We start from the raw sequence: 19449 nt of genomic DNA, 5'->3' as shown, positions 1-19449 counted from the left end.
TATGATCTTTGTCCCCATGTGCAGTTGCAAACCGTAGTCTGGCTTTTTATGGCGGTTTTGGAGCAGTGACTTCTTCCTTGCTGAGCGGCCTTTCAGGTTATGTCGATATAGGACTTGTTTTACTGTGGATATAGATACTTTTTTGTCAAGCAAAGAGGCACGGAGTTTGAAGGTAGATTTTGAAATAAATCCACAGGTACACCTCCAATTCCCTCAAATGATGTCAATTATCCTATCAGAAGCTTCTAAAGCCATGACATAATTTTGGGAATTTCCCAAGCTGTTTAAAGGCAGAGTCAACTTAGTTTATTTAAACTTCTGACCCACCGGAATTGTGATACAGTGAATTACAAGTGAAATAATCTGTCTGTAAACAATTGTTGGAAAAATGACTTGTGTCATGCACAAAGTAGATGTCCTAACCAACTTGCCAAAACTATAGTTTGTTAACAAGACATTTGTGGAGTGGTTGAAAAACAAGTTTTAATGACTCCAACCTAAGTGTATGTAAACTTCTGACTTCAACTTTATGAACCATACATACTTCATATCAATGTCATTGGAATGCCAATCTATTCATAAAATCTATTGTCTCTTTGGATAAGGTTTACAAAAACACAATAGACATTATAAAAGGGAAAAATAGACTTGTTCTAGAGGTGAGACAGATGAAAACACTGATGGTCATTCTGTAAATCTGAGCTTTTTATTGACTTCCCTGAAGCTCAACAAATTGAGAACTTTTTTTAATGCAAAGATATTAAAGATAATTTCTTTAGGACGTCAGTGCAGACCAGTCCCTCGTGGGCAAATATAACAGAATAAAAAAGACAAAGATGGATCAATCCATGCTCTCTAGTTGCACAGGATTTCACCTCTCAAAATGTTACAAAAAAGTAATAAAATAAAAAAGTATCATTTATGTTTTTTTTTTTTTAAGGAGAGTGAATCTCAATATTTTGTGTTTTTATTACAGACAGACTAGAAAAAGAGTTAAGATGAGAGACAAAGAGTGAACCTCGGTCTCTGGCAGAGATTCGTACACGGGCATAGGGCTGGGAGTGTTGGCGACTTCATGGTTCTGGAGCTTTAAGGTTCCTTGGCTTCACTGGAGTGAAGTTAACTCTAGATGGGGCTGTGGGGTTTCTGTGGCGTTTACTGAGATGTGGCGACCCGATGAACATGTAGTTATTGTCACCAAACTGCAGTCCTTCCACATTGCTCATGTTGATGGAGAATCCCCCTGAAAGAGAAAGGGGTTATGGGTGTATCTTAATAGTCTGTCCTTGATTCCTCACGTCATCCACAACAAACATTGGAGAACAAGGTCCCATGTCCCTCCCCTCAGACCTTCTCCTCCAATGCGTGCTTAGGAGGCAAGTAATAAAGGAAATACTTTTGATATTCACCGAGCTCTATCTCAATTGTCACTAATTTCTTCCTTTTCAAAATGTCTTCAAGAAGAGGAAATGCTTCCTTCTGACACTTAGCAGCATGGAAAGACTTGGGAAAAAGTCACAGATATTTTAAACACCTCTTAAAGGGACGGTTCACCCAAATTACAAAATGGCGTATTGGCTTACCTTGCAAGCAGTCTATGGACAAGGTATGACAGCAATCCATGCTTTGGTTTAGTTTCCCTGGCACTGTTTCCACATGCTAACGTTTTAGCATTTGTGTCACAAATCCCATTCAAGTCATGGTACTGATAATAGCATTTTTTCTCGCATCATGTCCAAATCATCCGAAAGATTCTAAATTGATAGTGAAACTCAAAAAAGTTACTTATAGATGATTTGAACATAATGCGCGGAAAATGCTAATATCGGTCTCATGACTTGAATGGTATTTGTGCCACAAATGCTCAAATGTTACCGCGCGGAAACAGTGCCAGAGAAACTAAACCAAAGCATGGATTCCTGTCATACCTTGTCCATACAGTGCCTTCAGAAAGAATTCAGGCCACTTGACCCCTTTTTCACATTTTGTTGCATTACAGCCTTATTCAAAAATTTATTAAATAGTTTTTTTCCCTCCTCAATCTATACACAATACCCCATCATGACAAAGCAAAAATAGTTTTTTAGAAATGTTAGCATTTTTATTACAAATAAAAAACTGAAATATCACATTTACATAAGTATTCAGACCCTTTACTCAGTACTTTGTTGAAGCACTTTTGGCAGTGATTACAGCATGAAGTCTTCTTAGGTATGATGCTACAGCTTGGCACACCTGTATTTGGGGAGTTTCTCCCATTCTTATCTGGAGATCCTCCCAAGCTCTGTCAGGTTGTATGGGGAGCGTTGCTGCACATCAATTTTAAGGTCTCTCCAGAAATGTTAGACCGGGTTCAAGTCCGGGCTCTGGCTGGGCCACTCAAGGATATTCAGTGACTTGTCTCAAAACCATTCCTGAGTTGTCTTGGCTGTGTGCTTAGGATCGTTGTCCTGTTGGAAGGTGAACCTTCACCCCAGTCTGAGGTCCTGAGCGCTCTGGAGCAGGTTTTCATCAAGGATCTCTCTGTACTTTGCTTCGTTCATCTTTCCCTCAATTCTGACTAGCATCCCAGTCCCTGCCGCTGAAAAACATCCCCACAGCATGATGCTACCACCACCATGCTTCACCGTAGGGATGGTGCCAGGTTTCCTCCGGACGTGACGCTTGGCATTCAGACCAGAGTTCAAGCTTGGTTTCATCAAACCAGAGAATCTTGTTTCTCATAGTCTGAGATTCTTTAGATGCCTTTTGACAAACTCCAAGCGGGCTGTCATGTGCCTTTTACTGAGGAGTGGCTTCCGTCTGGCCACTCTACCATAAAGGCCTTATTGGTGGAGTGCTGCAGAGATGGTTGTCCTTCTGGAAGTTTCCACAGAGGAACTCTAGAGCTCTGTCAGAATGGCCATCGGGTTCTTGGTAACCTTCCTGACCAAGGCCCTTCTCCACCAATTGCTCAGTTTGGCCGGGTGGCCAGCTCTAGGAAGAGCCTTGGTGGTTCCAAACTTCTTCCATTTAGGAATGATGGAGGCCACTGTGTTCTTGGGGACCTTCAATGCTGCAGAAATGTTTTGGTACACTTCCCCAGATCTGACAATCCTGTCTTGGAGCTCTACAGACAATTCCTTCGACCTCGTGGCTTGGTTTTTGCTCTGACATGCACTGTTAACTGCACTGTTAACTATATAGACAGGTGTGTGCCTTTCCAAATAATGACCAATCAATTTAAATTACCACAGCTGGACTCCAATCAAGTTTTAGAAACATCTCAAGGATAATCAACGGAAACAGGATGCACCGGAGTTCAATTTCGAGTCTCATAGCAAAAGGTCTGAATACTTATGTAAATAAGGTATTTCTGTTTATTATTTTTAATACATTTGCAAAAATTTCTAAAAAAACAGTTTTTGCTTTGTTATTATGGGGTATTGCTGAGGATTGTTTATTTATTTAATCCATTTTAGAATATGGCTGTAACGTAACAAAATGTGGAAAAAGTCAAGGGGTCTGAATACTTTCTGAAGGCACTGAATTCACTGCTTTCAGGGTAAGGAGACCGATATGTAACTTGGGTGGACTATACCTTTAACCAATAGATACATAGAAAGTAAATAGACTGAAAGTAATACCTGTGGGATAATTGGATGTGGTAACTGGAGTGGAACACAGGCGCTGAAAGGAGAAATTAGAGAGTAAATATGATCATTTTTATTTATTTTATCAGGGAGTCATACTGAGACCAAGGTCTCTTTACAGATGAGCCCTGAATTACATCAAGTATAGAAAATACACACATCAAAATATAAATACAAAATGTAAACAGAAAGAAAACAGGGTCATAAAAAACAAACACATTCATCAAATGTAAGAACATTTTGAAGATTGTTCGACAAATGAGGTGCAAGAAAAATAAAATCTGATTTGCTCAGTAGAGTTAGCTATCTCTGAGAACGGGTGTGGTAACTCCTATGTCTAAAGTTTAGTACTTGGTTACATTGTCTTCTATGACCTGAGCTTTAGTCATGACATTGGTTTCTTTGGTTTCAATGATTCAGCAGAGTGTTCACTTCACTGTTCTATTATTATATAACGGTTATTTTGGGAACACGTTTCCATACAGAAACATGACTCTGTACCTGATAATTGACTGCTGAACTTTGATTAGATGCAGAGCGGGAAGCTGTTGTTTTGCAGTCATGATTGAATACAGGGGGGAACATCTTTGGTTTGTGATTGGTTGAAGAAGTGACCGGATCTGCATCTGGCCGTCTCATTGGCTGGGGTGTGTGCTGAAAGGATGGATACTCTATGAGGGAAAAAAATGAACAAAGAATCTTGTGAATGGATAATACATTTTGTATTCAAACATTAAGGGCCAGAAATGTTTCCATTTCAACCTCATTGGTTACTAAGCAACCACCCACAACAATCCCTCATTGGTTACCAGATAACCTCCCATGACAACCCTTTGTCGGTTACCAGGCGACCACCCACGACAACTTCCTTGCGCATACCTTTATATTTCTGTTTCGAGGTCAAACTACCAGCCGTTTCCTGTAGCAAACACAAGAACAGGAAGTCAAGTTATTTACCTTGTTCGATTATACTCATGTGTTCTGACTTCGAAACTTGAAAATATGAAACATCCTTATTCATGTCACTGAGGGAGAGAGGGGAATGTAGAACATTTACATTCAGTCAGAATATGTTATTGTTAGACATCAGGGATCCTACGGAAAGGAAAAGGGCCACAGTCTGGTACAAGTCAACAGGACAGCCGTGAGTTGGGGAGGAGTGAGGAATTTGGCCTGAGGTCAGATAAAGTGAGGAAGAACAGATATCACTAAAGTTCTGTCTAGCAACAGAGATGTATTGGCTGTTCAGTGATGTTAGGAAGAAAGGTTTAAATACCAGTGCTTGTGTGAATATGTCTTGGTCTTATGCAGCTTTGTGACCCAGCGGGTGAATAAACTTGGTTTGAGCTTTACTAAGCGTCCATGTGTTTTTACTCTATTTAGAACCTAACAATACCCATAACACCACCATGTCACAACTGTTATGTTACATGTTACACAAGAATGCAGACTCATGTTACTCTGTGTAGGCCACTCTGTTTTCTCATACACAAGACGTTTTTCCTTGAATATAGGAAGAAGAAAATAGGTCCTGTATAATGTTTGCATAATATTTATTTATTTGTATTTATATTTATCAGAAACCAATTTTCCATTTTCCTATTTGAGCATCTGGTGCAAAATATATCAAATGATTAACTTTAGACCCATACCTGGTTCCGGGGGGAAGTTTTCCCCTAGGTACTGATGTAGGATCAGCGTCCCCTCCCCCAATCCTAACCATAACCATTACTGAGGAAAATTCAAAACCGACCAGTGTTAAAGGCCAACTTCACCATACATCACATACCTGTGTTGGGGGGGGGTCACTCTTCACATGATCAGAGATTTTCACTTTGGGTTTTTGAATTCCTGTGAAAGGTGAATGAATAAATGAATGGATGGATGGATGAATGAACAAATTCATGAATGAATGATAACTGCAGTGGTAATTTAAGATTTTTGGCAAATGTATTGAGTTATAAAGGGTTGTACCTGATGGTTGTGAGATATGAAGGGCAGCAAAAGCGGATGTAATACTCTGCTCACTCTCTGAGTCCTGGGGGGGGGGGAGAAGAGGGAGAGAGAGAGAGAGAGAGAGAGAGAGAGAGAGAGAGAGAGAGAGAGAGAGAGAGAGAGATGGGAGTTAGAATGCGAGGTAGACATAGTTGTTTAATAAAGTTGACTAGTACTGTTACGGTACTGAAAGCTTTGAATGACAGGCTCATCTTCAGTACCAGTGTTTTCTGCACTTGATGCACGGCATCATTTATCCCTTGTTTGTGTTTCTCGTACATCTTCTCTGTCACAGCAAGGCAGTCTGAACACCAAAAAAATAGAGCCATGGGTCACAAGAAAATATGGGTTAAAGATGTACTTCGGGATCATAAGCACACAAAAAATCATAACATATTGCACAAATTTGATTTGTAACATATCCACTCCCCTCCAGGCTCTTGTCTTACCCAGGAATGTGGGTCTCAGGGTGGGCTTTGTATCCCAGCATCTCTCCATGAGCTCCACCAGTTCCCCCAGCCCTTCGACCTGGTCCTTGTCCAACACATGCAGAGAAGGTCTATCCCCCTGGGGGATCCGGAACCGCACCAAACTGGACCGGGCGTCTAGGGGGAGGGGAGGGGAGAAGGAGGAGAGGGAGGGTTGTGAATTAGAGGGAAGTGGGTATATCTTTGATGGGTAAATGTATTTATGTTTCTGTGTTAGGACTAGTTACTCACTAGGATATGGCTCTTTGCCCGTGATAATGGACCACAGGAGTATGCCATAGCTGTTAGAAAGAGAACAATAATCATCAGGATGGCCATGTGACGTATCTTTCTCCTACTACAGTGCCATCAGAAAGTTTATCCCGCATTTTGTGGAGTTACAAAGTGGGATTAAAATGATTTAATTGTCATTTCTTGTCAACGATCTACACAAAATACTCTGTAATGTCAACTTGGAAGAAACATTCTTAACCTTTATAAAAAATGGAATAACAACAATAATATTAATTTTCAAAACAAAAATATCTTGATTAGATAGGTATTCAAGACCCTGAGTCAATACATTTTAGAGTCACCTTTGGCAGCGATTATAACTGTGAGTCTTTCTGGGTAAGTCTCTAAGAGCTTTCCACACATTTGGATTTGGTAACACTTGCCCATTATAAATTTCAAAATTCTTCAAGCTGTGTCAAATTGGTTGTTGATCATTGCGAGACAGCTATTTTCAGGTCTTGCCATAGATTTTCAAGCAGATTTAAGTCAAAACTGTAACTCAGCCACTCAGGAACATTCATTGTCTTCTTGGTAAGTAACTCCAGTGTAGATTTGGCCTTGTGTTTTAGGTTGTTGTCCTGCTGAAAGGTGAATTCATCTCCCAGTGTCTGGTGGAAGCAGGTTGAAACAGGTTTTCCTATAGGATTTTGCCTGTGCTCAGCTCAATTTCAGTTTTTTTAAATCCTGAAACTCGCCAGTCCTTAACGATTACAAGCATATCCATAACATGATGCAGCCACCACTATGCTTGAAAATATGGAGAGTGGTATTCAGTAATGTGTTCTATTGTATTTGCCCCTGATGAGTTCTGACTCTAAACTTGAAATATTGTTAATTATCAGGTATCTTATTGGAATATTGAGTGCCATAGTCTGGTTTCTACACCAGAAGTTAATGGTTATCTGTAGGAGGAACGTATATAGTGGAGGCAATTAAGCTCGGAATGTACTGAATAAAGGAAAGGCAATCACATGTTTACAGGCACTGATAAGTATGGAGAGATGTGGTTTAGTGAGGAAGGGGGCCGAGGTCAGGTCAGGTCAGATTAAGGGAGAAGGAACAGTTTATTGCCCGCATTACTTAACTTCCTGCCTTGCAATAAAGATGTAATGTTTAGACAGAAGGAGGAGACTCCACCCCAAATTGGGATATACATAATACCACTGGTGGAAATATGTCTTTGTCTTATGCAGCTGTATAAGACTGTATATGACCCAGTGCGTGAATAAACTTGGTTTGAGCTTTATTAAGAATCTGTGAGTTTTAATCTGTTTATTTAGAACCTAACACCCCAAACATAACACTTTGTATTCAGGACAAAAAGTTAATTGCTTTGCCAGATTTATTGCAGTATTACTTTAGTGCCTTGTTGCAAACAGGATGCATGTTTTGGAATATTGTATAGGCTTCCTTCTTTTCACTCAGTCAATTAGGTTAGTATTGTGGAGTAACTACAAATGTTTTTGATCCCTCCTCAGTTCTCTTATCACAGCCATTGAAGAGCGGCAGGTAGCATAGCGGTTGCTTGTTCGAATCCCGAGCTGATTCAGAGGGGTTGGGTTAAATGCGAAAGACACATTTTGGTTGAATGCTTTCAGTTGTGCAACTGACTAGGTATCCCCCTTTCCCATTAAACTCTGTACCTGTTTTATAAATCACCATTGGCCTCATGGTGAAATCCCTGAGCGGTTTCCTTCCTCTCCGAGTTAGGAAGGATGCCTGTATCTTTGTAGGGACTGGGTGTGTTCATACACCATCCAAAGTGTAATTAACAGATGAGGTAGTCATTCAAAAATAATTTTAAAACGCTCACTCACAGTATGACTTTGTAAGCACATTTTTACTCCTGAACTTATTTAGACTTGCCATAACAAAGGGGTTGAATACTTCTTGACTCAAGACATTTCAGCTTTTCATTTTTTATGAATTTGTAAACATTTAGAAAAACATAATTCCACTTTGTGTGTAGGCCAGTGACACAAAATCTCAGCGTAGTCCAGTTTAAGGCTCCAACACAACATAATGTGGAAAAAATATATGAGTGTGAAAACTTTCTGAAGGCACTATATGTATCCATTCAGTTCACAAGCATTTCGCTGCACGTTTTATACCTGCTGTAAACTGTTTTATTATCCTGAATGATGCCTTGAGAAACAGTGAAATGACAATTGTATCAATGGTGTATACTTACCTGTAGATATCCGAGGCGTGGGTGGGCTTGTATGTCATGTCAAAAGCCTCTGGTGGCATGTAACTTAGTGTTCCGCCGTCCTCTCCCGTGTCCTTCCTGTTCGCTTTGGAAATGCTGTGGTAAACCCTGGCTAGGCCGAAATCTGTCAGCTGGAGAGAGAGGAGAAAGGAGAGAGAGAATAATGTCACAATCATTGGTGAAATTGCCAAGGGAGGCACATGGGGGGTCATATCTCTGCACCAGCCGTCCCTGGCCACTCTTGGTGCCCCCCCTCCCCCATTCTCATTGGGTCAGAACGCTGTCAATCTGGCTCAAATTGAAGAGGTTCTGGTTTTCCCTTTGTCTGGAAACATTTTTTGGGAAGCTCCATCGACGACCACATCGTCATCTGCATTTCTGGCATTAGGAGAAAAACTTTCAGAATGACAGAGTGAATGCTGACAGAATAGAATCAGGAGACAGACTCGGGCGTTGGGATCAACATTCAACAACACAAGTGTAATAATTATTCTTTGGTGTGTGCTTATATTTGTCCTATTTCACAGATGTACAAGTATGTATTATACATGTGAAATACATGTGAAATAGTTTTCATTATACATGAAAACGATGAAATAAAACATATGGAATCATCAAAAAAGTGTTAAATCAAAATATATTTTATATTTGAGATTCTTCAAAGTAGCCACCCTTTGCCTTGACGCCAGCTTTGCACACTCTTGGCATTCTCTCAACCAGCTTCATGAGGTTGTCATCTGGAATGCATTGCAATTAACAGGTGTGCCTTGTTAAAAGTTAATTTGTGGAATTTCCTTTGAGCCAATCAGTTGTGTTGTGACGTAGTGTTAGTATATAGAAGATAGCACTATTTATTTAACTAGGCAAGTCAGTTAAGAACAAATTATTATTTACAATGACGGTCTAACCCGGCCAAACCCTAACCCGGGCGATGCTGGGCCAATTGTGCGCCGCCCTATGGGACTCCCAATCAAGGCCGGTTGTGAGACAGCCTGGAATCAAACCAGGGTCTGTAGTGACGCCTATAGCACTGAGATGCAGAGATGCAGTGCCTTAGACAGCTGCGCTACTTGGGAGCCCAAATAAGCAAAGAGAAATGACAGTCCATCATTAATTTAAGACATGAAGGTCAGTCAATTCTGATAATTTTAAGAACTTTGAAAGTTTCTTCAAGTGCGGTCGCAGAAACCACCAAGCACTATGATGAAACTGGCTCTAATGAGGACCGCCACAGGAAAGGAAGACCCAGAGTTACCTCTGCTGCAGAGGATAAGTTACCAGCCTCAGAAATCAGCAATTAACTGCACCTCAGATTGCAGCCCAATTTATTGCTTCACAGAGTTCAAGTAACAGACACACCTCAACATCAACTGTTCAGAGGAGACTGCGTGAATCTAGCCTTCATATGGTTGCTGTAAAGAAACCACCACTAAAGGACACCAATAAGAAGAAGAGACTTGCTTGGCCCAAGAAACACGAGCAATGGACATTAGACCGGTGGAAATCTGTCCTTTGGTCTGACGAGTCCAAATTTGCGATTGTTTGGTTCCAACCGCTGTGTCTTTTTGAGATGCAGAGTAGGTAAACGGAAGATCTCCACATGTGTGGTTCCCACCGTGAAGCATGGAGGAGGAGGTGTGATGGTGTGGGGGTGCTTGCTGGTGACACTGTCAGTGATTTATTTAGAATTCAAGGCACACTTAACCAGCATGGCTGCAGCGATACGCCATCCCATCTGGTTTGCACTTAGTGGGACTATCATTTGTTTTTTAACAGGACAATGACCCAAAACACACCTCCAGGCTGTGTATAACGTCATCTGTGTATACCTCCTCTGCATTACCTGATGAAATTGCTGTATAATATGATCTTGTTATGATCTATATATGATCTAATGCACATTCAGATGTCATAAATCAGCACTGCAGAGCTCTCTATGTCCTCTGTCATACCTTGATTGTATTACTGTTGATTATATCTGGAAATGTGCATATACACCCAGGCCCATCTACTGTTTCTAGCCCCAATTCTACTTGTGCTCTGATTAGTGTTTCAAGAATTTCTGCTCTCGTAAAAGCCTGTGTTTTCTGCACGTGAACACTAGAAGCTTATTTTCTAAAATAGATCAATTGAAAGTGTGGGTTCACAGCTCCAATCCAGATGTGTTGGTCATTACTAAGACGTGGTTAAGGAAGAGTGTTTTGAATACTGATGTTAACCTTTCTGGTTATAACCTTTTTCGGCAAGACAGATCTTCCAAAGGTGGTGGAGTGGCCATCTTTACCAAGGATCACCTTCAGTGCTCTGTTGTCTCCACCAAGTCTGTCCCCAAACAATTTTATTTGCTGGTTTTAAGCATTACACTTTCAAATAGCTCTTCGTTGACTTTTGCTGGGTGCTATCGTCCTCTATCAGCACCGGCCTGTACCCTACCTGCCCTAAGCTCTCTGCTGGCTCCTTACACTAAGTCTGAATTTGTCCTGCTAGGTGACCTAAACTGGGACATGCTTAAACCACCTGACCAAGTCCTAAAGCAATGGGACTCCCTAACTCTTTCTCAGATTATTACCAATCCCACAAAATATGACACAAAAAACACCAAGAAAAGGCTACTCTCCTTGATGTTAGCCTCACAAATAATCCTTACAGGTATCAGTCTGATGTTTTCTGTAATGACCTTAGTGATCACTGTTTTACAGCCTGTGTTCGTAATGGCTGCTCAGTGAAACGGCTTGTCCTGATTTGTCAGACGCTTGCTAAAAACTTCCTTCATGACCTGGCCTCTGTAAATTGGAATCAGCTTGATCCCCTCTGTCGAAGACGCTTGGACCTTCTTTTATTATATTTTCAGTGATATTATAAACAAACACGCCCCCATAATGAAAATTTGAATTAAAAACAGGTTCAGTCCCTGGTTCGATCGTGATCTTGCTGAGTTACTCTACCTCAAGAATTGCATTTGGACTCCTGTGGCGGACGGGGCGCATACACGCTGACAAGGTCGCCAGGTTTATGGTGTTTCCTCCGACACATTGGTATGGCTGGCTTCCGGGTTAAGCTGGTATTGCGTCAAGAAGCACAGCGGCTTGGCTGGGTCGTGTTTCGGAGGAAGCATGGCTTTCGACCTTCGCCTCTCCCGAGTCCGTACGGGAGTTGCAGCGATGAGACAAGACTGTAACTACCAATTGGATACCACAAAATTGTGGGGAAAAAAGGGGTAAAAAGTAAAATATTTAAATAAAATTAAAATGAAAAATTATACAAAAATATAAAATACATAAATAAAAAGTAAAGAATTGCATTTGGCGAAAGGCTCGGCACACGCATACTCAGGCTGACTGGCTCTTGTTCAGGCAAATGGGAAATAAGTGCACTCAGGCTCTCTGGAAGGCCAAAGTTAGTTATTTTAAGGAGCAGTTCTCTCTCTGTGGGTCTAACCCCAAGAAGTTCTGGAAAAAGGTTAAAGACCTGGAGAATAAACCCTCCTCTTCACAGCGGCCCATGTCCCTTAATGTTGATGATGTGGTTGTTACTGACAAGAAGCACATGGCTGAGCTTTTTAATCACCACTTCATTAAGTTAGGATTCCTATTTGACTCAGCCATGCCTCATTTCCCGTTCAACATTTCCTCATCAACCACCCCTTCTAATGCGACTAGCATCAATGCCATGCAACACTCCTTCCGTGGCCTCCAACTGCTTTTAAATGCTAGTAAAACTAAATGCATGCTCTTCAACAGATTGCTGCCCGCACCTGCCCGCCCGACTAGCATCACTACTCTGGACAGTTCTGACTTAGAATATGTGGACAACTACAACTACAAATACCTAGGTGTCTGGTTAAACTGTTAACTCTCCTTCCAGATTCACATTAAGCATCTCCAATCCAAAATTAAATCTAGAATCGGATTCCTATTTCGCCACAAAGCCTCCTTCACTCATGCTGCCAAACATACACTCGTAAAACTGACTATCCTACCGATCCTTGACTTGTAATTTAATGTAATTTACAAAATAGCCTCCAACACTCTACTCAGCAAACTGGATGTAGTCTATTACAGTACCGTCCATTTTGTCACCAAAGCCCCATATACTACCCAGCACTGCAACCTGTATGCCCTTGTTGGCTAGCCCTCGCTACATATTTGTCGCAAAAACCCATTGGCTCCAGGTCATCGATAAGTCTTTGCTAGGTACTTCCTTTGGCCAACTTTCCTTCCAGTTCTCTGCTGCCAATGTCTGGAACGAATTGCAAAAATCACTGAAGCTGGAGACCTATATCTCCCTCTCTAACTTTAAACATCAGCTGTCAGAGCAGCTTACCGATCACTGTACATGTACACATGTAACAGTATAACTTTAGACCGTCCCCTCGCCCCGACACGGGCGCGAACCAGGGACCTTCTGCACACATCAACAACAGTCGCCCACGAAGCGTCGTTACCCATCGCTCCACAAAAGCCGCGGCCCTTGCAGAGCAAGGGGAAAGCCTACTTAAGTCTCAGAGCAAGTGACGTAACTGATTGACACGCTACTAGCGCGTACCCGCTAACTAGCTAGCCATTTCACATCCGTTACACTCACCCCCCTTTCAACCTCCTCCTTTTCCGCAGCAACCAGTGATCCGGGTCACGGCACCAATGTAACAGTATAACTTTAGACCGTCCCCTCGCCCCGACACGGGCGCGAACCAGGGACCTTCTGCACACATCAACAACAGTCGCCCACGAAGCGTCGTTACCCATCGCTCCACAAAAGCCGCGGCCCTTGCAGAGCAAGGGGAAACCCTACTTAAGTCTCAGAGCAAGTGACGTAACTGATTGAAACGCTACTAGCGCGTACCCGCTAACTAGCTAGCCATTTCACATCCGTTACACACAGACAATCTGTAAATAGCCCACCCAACTACCTCATCCCATATTGTTATTTATCTTCTTGCTCTTTTGCACACCAGTATCTCTACTTGCACATCATCATCTGCACATCTATCACTCCAGTGTTAATGCTAAATTGTAATTATTTTGCCTCTATGGCTTATTTGTTGCCTTACCTCCCTACTCTTCTACATTTGCACACACTGTATATAGATTTTTATAGTGTGTTATTGACTGTACGTTTGTTTATGTGTAAGTCTGTGTTGTTGTTTTTGTCGCACTGCTTTGATTTATCTTGGCCAGGTCACAGTTGTAAATGAGAACTTGTTCTCAACTGGTCTACCTGGTTAAATAAAGGTGAAATAAAAATAAACAAATAATGCTCCTCCCTCTTCTTCCCCTGCCCCGCTACAATGTTTCACCCTGCAGGCGGTCACTGAGTCCAAGGTGCTAAAGAAGCTCCTTAAACTTGACCCCCAAAAAAACATCTGAGTCAGATGGTTTAGACCCTTTCTTCTTTGAGGTTGCTGCCCCTGTCATCGCCAAGCCTATTGCTGACCTTTTTAACCTGTCTCTCCTTTCTGGGGAGGTTCCCATTGCTTGGAAGGCAGTCACTGTTCATCCTTTATTTAAAGGGGAGATCAAGCTGATCCTAACTGTTACAGGCCTATTTCTATTTTGCCCTGTTTATCAAAAGTGTTGGAAAAACTTGTCAAAAATTAACTGGCTAGCTTTCTTGATGTCTATAGTATACTCTCGGGTATGCAATCTGGTTTCCGCTTAGATTATGGATGTGTCACTGCAACCTTAAAGGTCCTCAATGATGTCACCATTGCCCTTGATTCTAAGCAATATTGTGCTGCTATTTTTATTGACTTGGCCAAAGCTTTTGATACAGTAGACCATTCCATTCTTGTAGGCTGGCTAAGGGGTATTGGTGTCTTTGAGGGGTCTGTGGCCTGGTTTGCTAACTACCTCTCTCAAAGAGTGCAGTGTATAAAGTCAGAAAATATGCTGTCTCAGCCACTGCCTAGGCTCAATCCTAGGCCCCACGCTCTTCTCAATTTACATCAACCACATAGCTCAGGCCGTAGGACGCTCTCTCATCAGGATCTCAGCGATCACTGCCTCATTGCCTGTATCCGCTATGGGTCTGCGGGCAAACGACCACTCCTCATCACTGTCAAACGCTCCCTAAAACACTTCTGCGAGCAGGCCTTTCTAATCGACCTGGACCGGTTATCCTGGAAGGATATTGACCTCATCCCGTCAGTCGAGGATGCCTGGTCATTCTTTAAAAGTAATTTCCTCACCATCTTAGATAAGCATGCCCAGTTCAAAAAATGCAGAACTAAGAACAGATATAGCCCTTGGTTCACTGACTGCCCTTGACCAGCACAAAAACATCCTGTGGCGTACTGCAATAGCATCGAATTTTCCCCTCGATATGCAACTGTTCAGGGAAGTCAGGAACCAATACACGCAGTCAGTCAGGAAAGCAAAGGCTAGCTTTTTCAAGCAGAAATTCGCATCCTGTAGCTCTAACTCCAAAAAGTTTTGGGACACTGTAAAGTCCATTGAGAACAAGAGCACCTCCACCCAGCTGCCCACTGCACTGAGGCTAGGTAACACGGTCACCACTGATAAATCCATGATAATCGAAAATGTCAATAAGCATTTCTCAACGGCTGGCCATGCCTTCCTACCTGGTTACTCCAACCCCGGCCAACAGCACCCCCCCCCCCGCAGCTACTCGCCCAAGCCTCCCCAGCTTCTCCTTCACCCAAATCCAGACAGCAGATGTTCTGAAAGAGCTGCAAAACCTGGACCCGTACAAATCAGCTGGGCTAGACAATCTGGACCCTCTCTTTCTAAAACCGCCGCCATTGTTGCAACCCCTATTACCAGCCTGTTCAACCTCTCTTTCGTATCGTCCGAGATCCCTAAAGATTGAAAAGCTGCCGCGGTCATCCCCCTCTTCAAAGGGGGTGACACCCTAGACCCAAACTGTTACAGACCTATATCCATCCTGCCCTGCCTTTCTAAAGTCTTCGAAAGCCAAGTTAATAAACAGATCGCTGACCATTTCAAATCCCACCGTACCTTCTCCGCTGTGCAATCCGGTTTCCGAGTCGGTCACGGGTGCACCTCAGCCACGCTCAAGGTACTAAACGATATCATAACCGCCATCGATAAAAGACAGTACTGTGCAGCCGTCTTCATCGATCTGGCCAAGGCTTTTGACTCTGTCAATCACCGTATTCTTATCGGCAGACTCAACAGCCTTGATTTTTCTAATGACTGCTTCGCCTGGTTCACCAACTACTTTGCAGAGAGTTCAGTGTGTCAAATCGGAGGGCATGTTGTCCGTACCTCTGGCCGTCTCTATGGGGGTATCACAGGGTTCAATTCTCATACCCTGTTTTGTGCTGCTGCCATGTTGTGTTGCTACCCTGTTGTTGTCATGTTGTGTTGCTACCATGCTGAGTTGTCATGTGATGCTGCCATGCTATGTTGTTGTCTTAGGTCTCTCTTTATGTAGTGTTGTGTTGTCTCGCTTTTCGTGATGTGTGTTTTGTCCTATATTTTTATTTATTTTTAATCCCTGCAGGTCGCCTTTTGGTAGGCAGTCATTGTAAATAAGAATTTATTCTTAACTGACTTGCCTAGTTAAATAAAGGTCAAATAATAATACAAATAATGGTGCCAATTGTGCTATTGTGTGTGTTATTTGTAACTTATTTGGTACATAATGTTTGTTGTTTTTCTATTTCTTAATTTTTTACTTCAGTTTATTTTAGGAAATACTTTCCAAACACTTATTTTTCTTAAAACTGTATTGTTAGTTAAGGACTTGTAAGTAAGCATTTCACTGTAAGGTCTACAGACCGGTTGTATTCGGCGCATGTGACTATTTAAAATTTTATTTTATTTGATTTGGAAGGGCTATTTGACCAAGAAGGAGAGTGATGGAGTGCTGCATCAGATGACCTGGCCCCCACAATCACCCAACCTCAACCAAATTGAGATGGTTTGGGATGACTTGGACCGCAGAGTAAAGCAAAAGCAGCCAACAAGTGCTCAGCATATGTGGAAACTCCTTCAAGACTGTTGTAAAAGCATTCCAGGTGACTACCTAATGAAGCTGGTTGAGAGAATGCCAAAAGTGTGCAAAGCTGTCATCAAGGCAAAGGTTGGCTACTTTGAGAACCTCAAATATAAAATATATTTAGATTTGTTTAACACTTTTTTGGTTACTACATGATTCCATATGTGTTATTTCATAGTTTTGATGTCTTCACTACTATTCTACAATTAGAAAAATAGTCAAAATAAAGAAAAACCCTTGAATGTATAGGGTGTCCAACTTTGACTGGTACTGTATCAAACCAAGGAGCCTGGGACTTGCCTTGGCATGGAGGCTGTCATCAGCAGCACGTTCTGGGCTTGAGACAGGTGCAGCAGGGGCGGATTGAGGTGGTGGAGAAAGTTCATGCCCAGAGCCACCTGGTGGGCAGCGGAAGACAGGGCCAGGTGGGGGGGCCAGAGAGACGTTCCTGGAGGGTCGCTAGGCCCCTCGCCATAAACTGTAGAAATATTACAAATAAAGTAGAATAAATACCACACCATTGTATATGCTCCTAATTACCACCCGTGCATGTTCTGAGTCACTAAGTCAGACTAATTCACAGTAGGTATTATTTACCTCCATGACCGCCCCAGGTGGGTGGAGAGGCCGGACCTTGGGGCGTCCTGTACACCCCTAGAGATCCTGAGGACATATGAGCTCCCCCCCTGGCGCATGAGGTCTGCTCTCTGAGCAGAGATAGCTGGAGCTGTGTGTTGAGTGTGTGTGTATGGGTAGGTAAGGTGTGTGTGTGGTGTGATGGGTAGTAGAGGTGTGTGTGTGTGTGTGTGTGTGTGTGTGTGTGGTGTTGTGTGTGTGGTGTTGTGTGTGTGTGTGTGTGTGTGTGTGTGTGTGTGTGTGTGTGGTGTGTAGTTGTGTGTGTGTGGTGTTGTGCTGTGTGTGTGCATAGGTAGGTAGGTAGGTAGGTAGGTAGGTAGGTAGGTAGGTAGGTAGGTAGGTAGGTAGGTAGGTAGGTAGGTAGGTAGGTAGGTAGGTAGGTAGAGGTGTGTGTGTGGAGGGACAAAATAATTGACAGAGATATAGGCAACATGTTATTGAGGAAAATGTGTTTGTTTGCCTGGGCCACTCGAACCCGGGTCAAACGACTGTCAACCTAACAGTCGTTACACCAAGAGATCCGAACCCCTTGATGAGATCAATAGGTGTTGGGTTAACTATGGTCGCTGCAATATCAATATGCACTCAACTCAAGAAAGTACTTTTATGCAAAGTTTTAAAATAGACCATACTTACCCATCATCATAATGCAGCAACTTGATGGCCACATCAAACCTCCACTTTAAATGCCTGGCCTTGTGGATCTGTCCAAACCCTCCTGAGCCAATCACACACCATTTCTGCAGGCTGTCATCACCAATCAGCAACGGAGCCGGACAACTGGACAGTTCCATCTTTCACCAGGAGGTCAAGGAGAAATACTGCAACTAAACCACAAGTGAAACAATGGATTGTTACAGCATGTGTGATGATGTACAATATAATGTACAGAACGTAGGCTACAATACTGCACAAAGTAACTGATTTACTGTAGCTACTGTGCCAAAGTGAGAAGAACAGACAACCATAAAGAATATCCTCATGCACAGAAATAGAAAAAAGACAAAGGGGGGAGAGCGAGAGAGAAAGAAAATAAATCCAATTTCGATCAACTCCCATATCTATTGGATGAAATACCTCAGTGTTCCATCACAGCAGCAAGATGTGTGACCTGTTGCCACAAGAAATGGGCAACCAGTGAAGAACAAACACTATTGTAAATGTAACAGTTTAACTTTACGGACGTCCCCTCGCCCCGATCCGGGCGCAAACCAGGGACCCTCTGCACACATCAACAACAGTCACCCACGAAAGCCACGGCCCTTGCAGAGCAAGGGGAACTACTACTTCAAGGTCTCAGAGCGAGTGATGTAACCAATTGAAACGCTATTAGTGCGCACCACCGCTAACTAGCTAGCCATTTCACATCCGTTACACTCACCCCCCTTTCGACCTCCTCCTTTTCCGCAGCAACCAGTGATCCGGGTCAACAGCATCAATGTAACACTTTAACTTTAGTCCGTCCCCTCGCGCGAACCAGGGACCCTCTGCACACATCAACAACAGTCACCCATGAAGCATCGTTACCCATCGCTCCACAAAGGCCGCGGCCCTTGCAGAGCAAGGGGAACCACTACTTCAAGGTCTCAAAGCGAGTGACATAACCGATTGAAACGCTATTAGCGCGCACCACCGTTAACTAGCTAGCCATTTCACACCCGTTACATAAATACAACCCATATTTATGTTTATTTATTTTCCCTTTCGTACTTTAACTATTTGCACATCGTTATAACACTAATATGACATTGGAAATGTCTTTATTCCTTTGAAACTTCTGTGAGTGTAATGTTTACTGTTCATTTTGGATTGTTTATTTAACTTTGTTTATTATCTATTTAACTTGCTTTGGCAATGTAAACATTATGTTTTCGATGCCAATGAAGCCCTTTAAATTTAATTTAATTGAAAGAGAGACAGTAAAGACTCAATCTCTCAACTATAATGGTATTTTCCTTCGTACTCTTTTAACTTCCTCAATTGTAATCTACCATTCAATAAAAATAAGAAAAAAATCACAGAACCAAACAGAACCATGCTTACCTTTATGGTTTTCATGCTCTTTATAACAATAGGTGTTATTAAAAACACTATTTTGCAATGAAATAGCAGCGAAAATGATCAAACCCGTTGTCTAAACCCGTTGTGTTAAAAATATGTCAGTTCATTTTCTGCGAGATATCTTTTCTAATGGCGGTGTACTTCTCATAAACTTCTTTCACTTCCCATCAAG

General features: G+C 42.3%; 1 pseudogene; it reads right to left on the bottom strand.

Moving 5' to 3' along the window:
- Positions 1-684: 684 nt before the first annotated feature.
- LOC112073320 (receptor-interacting serine/threonine-protein kinase 3-like) lies at positions 685-19350 on the bottom strand (annotated as a pseudogene).
- Between the last annotated feature and the right edge of the window lie 99 nt (positions 19351-19449).

This window comes from Salvelinus sp. IW2-2015, unplaced genomic scaffold, assembly GCF_002910315.2.
Source record: "Salvelinus sp. IW2-2015 unplaced genomic scaffold, ASM291031v2 Un_scaffold2227, whole genome shotgun sequence".
Taxonomy (NCBI): domain Eukaryota; kingdom Metazoa; phylum Chordata; class Actinopteri; order Salmoniformes; family Salmonidae; genus Salvelinus; species Salvelinus sp. IW2-2015.
The sequence above is the reverse complement of the archived record's forward strand: the minus strand, read 5'-3'. Positions and strand labels throughout refer to the sequence as shown.